Source organism: Thamnophis sirtalis, unplaced genomic scaffold, assembly GCF_051295495.1.
Source record: "Thamnophis sirtalis isolate CommonGarterSnake01/CBP01778 unplaced genomic scaffold, rThaSir2_p1.2 scaffold_2, whole genome shotgun sequence".
Lineage (NCBI taxonomy): Eukaryota > Metazoa > Chordata > Lepidosauria > Squamata > Natricidae > Thamnophis > Thamnophis sirtalis.
In genome coordinates this window covers 5771200-5779625 of record NW_028261382.1, presented here as the reverse complement: position 1 = coordinate 5779625, position 8426 = coordinate 5771200, and the positions used below count along the sequence as shown (strand labels likewise).

Sequence of the window (8426 nt, the reverse complement as noted above, 5' to 3'; positions counted from 1 at the left end):
GACCAATTCTCGAATACAGCTCGTCTGCCTGGAATCCACATTGAATATATCAAACATTAATACAATTGAGTAGGTCCAGAAGTATTTCACGAGAAGAGTACTCCACTCCTCTACTCACAATAGAATAATTTTGGGCTTGGACAATCTGGAACTGTTCTCCCTGCGGTCCAGTCTAAGCATAGTAGGCAAAATTGTCTGCTACAACGTCTTACCTATCAAGACTTCTTCAGCTTCAACCACAATAATACTCAGGCAAACAATAGATACAAACTCAAGGTAAACCGCTCCAAGCTCGATTGCAGAAAATACGACTTCAGCAACAGAGTAATCAACGCCTGGAATGCTCTACCCAACTCTGTTGTTACATCCTCAAACCTTAAACTGTCTACCGTAGACCTCACCCCATTCCTAAGATGTCCTTAAAAGGGGCGTGCATATCACTCAAATGAGAGCTATAAACAAGACTGGAAAAAATGGATTGACTATATACAAAATAAATACGGGACCAAGAAATTCCAGTTAGCCTATGCTTAAGATCAGAAATGATTTAAATTGTTTAAAGTTAGCTCAGCAAGAAGAAGGTAAGATCAATGCAGAGATGTCATTAATTTCTTTATTTCTTTTTTCTCAATAGATTTTAGACTGTCTTTGTTAAAAATCCATACCGTGTACGGGTTCTGGGAAGTTGGGGGGGGGAGGAGGAGGGGGGTTGGGGGGGGAGGGAGGGGTATACATTAGGCTAGACAAGAATTTGGTGGTAAACTAGAACTATTTTGACACACACAAAAATTGTACTCCGATGTCTCACTGATTGAGGAATGATGAAATGTTTGTTTTAAAAGAAAATAAAACTTTTGAACTGGGGAAAAAAAAAGGGGGTGGTCACAAGCTGGCCCCACAGTTTTTGCTATCTGGCTCCTTCGCCTAGGGGAAACAGTTGTTCCTTAATCCCTCTTTAGTGGGTCTCGTTCTTTTCCCGACAGTAATCCTACCCATATCCATGGTAAATAACTCCCAGCGAAATCAGTCTCTTGCAGCTTACCCTCAGAACCAAGATGAAGTCCTTTAGTTATCCTTAAGACCGGATCATAAATCAGTAATCAATTAACTTAAGTAGCTGCATAGTCCAAAGATCTGGAGATAGATTAATTAGCCCATTAAAAAAAGCCCTACTCCTCCCCATTCCCACCCATCTTTCAGCATCCCACTATTTCTACCTACCTATTTCCAGGAAGAATTTCATTTTCTCCCCTTGGGAACTGAGAAGAAAGATTCCAATGCAATCAAAGTCAAAATCCATTTTCCAACAACTACAAGGAATGGGGTGATGAGGACATAGCAGATTGCAGAAAGAATCTGCCGGAGGGCTTGCTGGAGGCTTCTTAGTCCTCCTGAGGTCCTCTTGATGTCCTTCAGATATGAAACACACCTGGTTTTAGACTGCAAAGGGACTGTACTCCTTAAACACAGAACAGGTAGAAGCAGAAAAGGCTACTTAGGATTAAATGCCAACGACGCATCCAAGTTAGGGTCAGGAGCAGAGAAGGGCTAGAATGGATGTCAGCCTTTTCACTCTCTATAGCTTCTTCAAGTCATCTTTTGAGCAGAGCCTTCGGTGTAACCCTTGTAGAGAAATGCAAAAATCCCCTTGATCTTTTCTTTCCAAGATCACCTCGGTACCTGGAAAGCAAGAAAAAGAAAAGAAAAATAACCCTGCCTTGATTTTATTTGATAGAAGAAGGAATAGAAGTAGACTTTGGCAGGGTTTCGAGGTTCTAATTATTATAAGCTATAACAATAAAGTGGAATCCCAGTAGTCCTTGCAATGCCTGGATCTCCTTAAAAAACAGAAAACCCTGTAAATCATCTGTCAGGTTTCCGAAAAAAATGCCCTAATTAATTCATGAGCCTCGAGCCAAGTTTCAAAAGAAATCCAGTCATTTATTAGGAACACCATTTTGGCAATACCCCATTGCAGTCAGATCTGGCCTCATTTTAATTATGGTCACCAAACCACCACAATCCCATAATTTTAGATCATGTGCTCAGCAAGGACAGTTCCTTGTACTCCAGGTAGCGTAAAACATGCTGATGGTTTAACAACAACTTTGAGATTGCTCTGGTGATTAGTTACACATTAAACTGTTCAACTCTCAGATAGTTTGAAAACAATCAGAAGGCAAAATAAATTTTGCCTGGGTGAAATAAAGCCCAGAAAAGCCCAGGATGGATCTACAACAATGGACAATTCATTCACAAAGTTTGGGTTGAAATTGCCATGCCTGAAGACGAGAAAAGACAGGAATCTACTCTACAGATAAGAAAGGGAGATAGACAAGAAGGAACCACGTTGATAACAGATATAGTTAAAGAAATAATTGATAATGATAATAATGTATACAATGTGTAGTGTTATGATAAGTAATAATTGGATATGAATATTGAATGGTACCCATGAAAGGAAGTTTAGAAATCCTTTTGGATTATATACAAAGGTTAATAAAAAAGAATTAAGTTAAATACAGTTAAGTTTTGATTATTAGGGGGAAAATGTTACGATACAGGATATAGTCAAATAAAGGAGGGATAATGATGACAATGTATGTATGTATGTATGTATGTATGTATGTATGTATGTATGTGTATAATATAAGGAAACTAGATGAAAATTGCCAACAGTGATTTGGAAAAGAGGATTAGAAAAGTTTGTTATTAAATATTATGGATGTTTAGCTAGAATAGGACATAAGGATTCAGTGTTATTGGAGGATTTTAGAAATATTAAATGAAATGCCAGTATGTGGTTATGTATTAAATCTTGGTATATTTTATGATGAAGGACGTTTAAATAATTACAGTCAAATAAAAATGGAGGTATAAGGGTAACATGTATAAATATTTGAGTTAAAATACTTGAGTTAATATGAATTATGCTTGATGACTGTGGAAGGGATGCACGAAAACCTTTTGTAACCAACTGATACACTTTCTACAGTATGTAAAGAAGGAAGATTTTATGTGTTGTGTTTGTTTTGAAAATAAAAATAAATTCTATTAAAAAAAAGAAGGAACCACGTCATTAAGGAAACAAAGAAAAAAATGTTCCCAGAACAGAACAGAATAACAGAGTTGAAGAGGACCTTAGAAGTCTTCTACTCCAACCCCTTTCTCAAGCTGAAGGCACTGTAACGTTTCAGACAACGACTGTCCAATCTTTTCTTTAAAACCTCCAGTGTTGGAGCATCCATGCTGATGGTTAATCTTGAAATTTCTCCCAGATGCATGTTCCGAAGGTGCTTTTCCAAAAGGCAACTGAACTTTCTTGTTTTTCCCCCCCCTTAAAAACGTTTTGCTTCTCATCTAAGAAGCTTCTTCAGTTCTTCAGGAACTAAAGAAATTTATTGGCTGCGGAGCAAAACGTTGGCAAGGAAAAAGCAAAAAAGTCCAGTTGCCTTTTTGGAAAAGCACCTTCGGGGTAGCCATGACCTGCATGATTGAGAATCTCCATATGACTCCCTGATGAATCTTATATTAAGGAGAATCAAGGCGAGGTTCGTTCAAGTTTCTTTCTTGCTCTTTCCCCATCTCAGGTCTGTGTAATTATTTCTGAACCACCTCCTCTTTGATGATTCCTTCCTTCCTTCCTTCCTTCCTTCCTTCCTTCCTTCCTTCCTTCCTTCCTTCCTTCCTTCCTTCCTTCCTTCCTCCTTTAATGGTCCTTCCATGCTCACCAAAATCAACTCTACAAATTTTCTCTTCAAGAAACACGCCGGAGTTCTTTCAATTCATTCAACCATTTCTTCTACTCTCAGAGTAGGGAAAGTCAGACATTTTTGGCACACTGCTGTCTATTCTTACCAGAATTCATTGGCTTTTCAGGTTTTAGGGGGAGATCCTTTTTCTTTTTGAAGCTTTTTATACCATTAGAGGTGAATTTGATTGCAAAACGTGTTTTTCCCCCCCTTTTTTTCCCCTTTCTTTTTTCCCCTAGTCCTTAAGATTAGCTTTAATTTTCTTCCGTTCTTCCTTTAACTGTGCCCATTCTTACTTTTATGATGATGAGTCATAGATTTATTATCGTAGTACTCTAATATCTAATGTTTATGTGTTCTCAGCAGCTGTGACAAATCCAAGAATAAACAAAAATTGCACATTGGCTTGCAAAAATTACTACATCAAAGGCATACGAGAAAATGATAAGGACACAAACATGCAATCAGACGCCAAAGAATGACCTTTATGCTTCTCAATAATTGTTCAAGGAGAAAACAGTGTGGCAAAACTTCCTTGCAAAATTTTATTTGCATGTTGTAGGTGCCAACCGCATAACCATCAACTTTGGACAGTGGAGATAACAACTAGATCCCAGAAATACAACCCAGGAGTCCAATTACGAGGGAATTGACTTACCCATATCAATTTTAGGCACCATAATGTCTGATAGACTTTACACTCGGGTGCCACCCAGATAAAAAAAAAGGTTTCTTAATCAATTTCACAACCCAACCTTGTACCTTCAGATCGGTACAGGCAGTTCTCAAACCTAGGGCCACAACGAAGCCCCAAATATCTTTTGTTAAACAATAGAATAGCGATCAGAAAACAATCAATATCAATAGAATGTAGATTAGAATAGAAATCTAGAATAAAGTAGAGTAGAGTGGATTGGATTGGATTGGAATGGAGTGGAGTGGAGTGGAGTGGAGTGGAATAGAATAGAATAGAATAGAATTCTTTATTGGCCAAGTGTGGTTGGACACACAAGGAATTTGTCTTTGGTGCAGATGCTCTCAGTGAACATAAAAAGACAAGATACATTTGTGAAGAATCAATATCAATAGAATGTAGAATAGAATAGAAATCTAGAATAAAGTAGAGTGGAGTGGAGTGGAGTGGAGTGGAGTGGAATAGAATAGAATAGAATAGAATAGAATAGAATAGAATAGAATAGAATAGAATTCATTATTGGCCAAGTGTGATTGGACACACAAGGAATTTGTCTTTGGTGCACAGGCTCTCAGTGACGAAAGACACATTCATCACAAATCATAAGGTACAACACTTAATGATAGTCATAAGGTACAAGTAAGCAATCAGGAAACAATCAATATCAATATAAATTAGAGGATACAAGCAAGAAAGTTACAGTCCTGCAGTCATAAATGGGAGGAGATGGGCGATAGGAACGATGAGAAGATTAATAGTAATGCAGACTTGGTAAATAGTTTGACAGTGTTGAGGGAATTATTTGTTTAGCAGAGTGATGGCATTCGGGGGGAGAACTGTTCTTGTGTCTAGTTGTTCTGGTGTGCAATGCTTTATAGTGTCGTTTTGAGGGTAGGCGTTGAAACGAGACAGTTAAGTGAGCTTTGTCCCATTTGACGACCTTTCTTGCCATCGTTGTTAAGTGAATCCCTGGCTGTAATGTTAATTTGGTAGCCTGGTTGTCCAGTGAAACTGGCTTCTCCATGGACTTCGCTTGTCAGAATATGTATATATGTATGTATGTATGTATGTATGTATGTATGTATGTATGTATGTATGTATGTATGAGTGTGTGTGTGTGTGTGTGTCTGTCTGTCTGTCTGTCTGTCTATCTATCTATCTATCTATCTATCTATCTATCTATCTATCTATCTATCTATCTATCTATCTGTATGTGTATGTGCAATTTGCAACACACCACAACCCACCAAGCTGCACAAAGTAAATATTTACAAGTACAGCTAAATTCTTTGCGATAGGAGCTCATCTGAGACTATTGTAGATACAATAAGTGACAATGAAGAGGAATGTGTATGTAACATGAGGTGGAATGTGTGTTTCCATCCTGAGCAAAGTGTCTTAAACTTTAGCCATGGGTTAGAAATAACATAATAACAAAGTTGGAAGGGACCTTAAAGGTCGTCTAGTCCAACCCCTTGCCCAAGCAGGAAACCCAATACCATTTCAGACAAATGGTTGTCCAATGTTTTCTTAAACATTTCCAGTGTTGGAGCACCCACAACTTCTGGAGGCAGGTCGTTCCACTGCTTAATTGTTCCGATTGAAAGGAAATTTCTCCTTAGTTCTAGGTTGCTTCCCTCCTTGATTAGTTTCCACCCATTGCTTCTTGTCCTGCCCTCAGGGGCTTTGGAGAATAGGTTGTCCCCCTCTTCTTTGTGGCAGCCAAATGCAAAGCCAAGCATGCAAAATTCTTAAAGTTGTAGGAGGGGAAAATCATTACAGGGATGGAAAGAGGCAAAGCATCCCTAAATGGGGCTTCGGGACTCCGCCGTACTGTTTAAAAGTACTGCAAATTATCTATTGTCCAAAAAATTCAGTTTAGTTCCTTCCTTCTTGTTCTGCAGCCTACTCACCAAAGGTGGCGCTGTGCGAGACAGGCAGGAATCCCCATTCGAAGAAGCGATGACGTCAGGGACCGCAGAAATGAAGAAGGTGGTTGCCAAGCTCTCTCCCCAGCGCCTGGGTGGCTCGCCGTGATCGTATAGTGGTTAGTACTCTGCGTTGTGGCCGCAGCAACCTCGGTTCGAATCCGAGTCACGGCAAGGGCGCGCTCCCTTTTTTTTTCTAAATTCGGATTTCCAACATTTAATAACAAGGTACTTTTGAAATTATTTTGAAATTATTCGGCAGTAAAGGAAAAGAAATGGGCTCTTGCAAAATGCAGCGCAACGGGTCGGAAAGGGAGCTTGGGATCCGGCAGGAATCCGGTTCTAGATTCGGAGTGAATTGCTTCTGAATGTTTATTTGGAAGAGTTGGGAGGGGGACCTTAAAGGTCTTCTAGTCCAACCCGCCGCCCAAGCAGGAGACCCTGTACCAAATTCCGGACTAATGTAGTCGAGCTTCACTCCAGGTAGAGTCTATCAGCCTGTTACTTTTTCATAAACCTGCCTCCAGGGGGCGTACATGATGATCCCAAACACGCCTCCTACCTTCTCTATCGCTGGTTCACACGTTACTCCAATGCACGGGGCTATCTTAACAGCATTAGTACTTGTGTTAATGTTTATTACTGTATTTTCTCTGGTTCTTCTTCTTTCTTTTTTTGTAAATGGTATCCCTGACCATACTGTATTCAAAATGTTTATGAATAAAAATATTGAAAACATAAAAATTAAAAAAAAAACATTTGCTCTAAAAAAAACAGCATTATGCCCTCCCCTCTCTAAAAGAAAGGCAGTGTACTGGGTCCCCTACGACAATTACTCACAGGAATAAAAATGTAAATGTTCGATAAAATTAAACAGATCTTTTTTTTTATTGGCACTTTCAACAAATCCGCACGTAATATAATATGTTGCTGTATTTATATGATGCAAGGTGCATTGAAGGGTTAACAGACACAGATAAGCAGGGGACCCATCAAGCCCATAGAATGGAATAGAATAGAATAGAATAGAATAGAATAGGATTATGGAAATAGGAATAGGAATAGGAATAAGAATAGCAATAGCAATAGCAATAGCAATGGAATGGAATTGAATGGAATAGAATACAATAGAATAGAATAGGAATATGGAAATAGGAATAGGAATAGGAATAAGAATAGCAATAGCAATAGCAATAGCAATAGCAATAGCAATAGAATAGAATGGAATGGAATGGAATGGAATGGAATAGAATACAATAGAATAGAATAGAATAGGAATATGGAAATAGGAATAGAATAGCAATAGCAATAGAATAGAATGGAATGGAATGGAATGGAATAGAATAGGAATATGGAAATAGGAATAGGATTAGGAATAGAATGGAATGGAATAGAATAGAATAGGAATATGGAAATAGGAATAGAATAGCAATAGCAATAGAATAGAATGGAATGGAATGGAATGGAATAGAATAGGAATATGGAAATAGGAATAGGATTAGGAATAGAATGGAATGGAATAGAATAGAATAGGAATATGGAAATAGGAATAGGAATATGGAAATAGGAATAGGGATAGAATAGCAATAGCAATAGCAATAGCAATAGAATGGAATGGAATAGAATAGAATAGAATAGGAATATGGAAATAGGAATAGGAATAGGAATGGAATGGAATGGAATAGAATAGAATAGAATAGGAATATGGAAATAGGAATAGCAATAGCAATAGAATGGAATGGAATGGAATAGAATAGAATAGAATAGGAATATGGAAATAGGAATAGGAATAGAATGGAATGGAATAGAATAGAATAGGAATATGGAAATAGGAATAGGAATATGGAAATAGGAATAGGGATAGAATAGCAATAGCAATGGAATGGAATAGAATAAAATAGAATAGGAATATGGAAATAGGAATAGGAATAGAAGAGAATACAATAGAATAGAATAGCCTTTATTGTCATTGTAGAAAATAAATACCATGAAATTGGTTTTAGCCTCACTAGTGCAACCACATGACAACAATTACAAACAACATAAATAGTA

The 8426-nt window shown here is 37.9% G+C and overlaps 1 non-coding gene across 1 annotated transcript; it reads left to right on the top strand.

Moving 5' to 3' along the window:
* The first annotated feature begins 6476 nt into the window (after nt 1–6476).
* TRNAH-GUG (transfer RNA histidin (anticodon GUG)) lies at nt 6477–6548 on the top strand. Its single transcript has one exon. It is a non-coding gene; the product is annotated as a tRNA-His (tRNA).
* The last annotated feature ends 1878 nt before the right edge of the window (nt 6549–8426 follow it).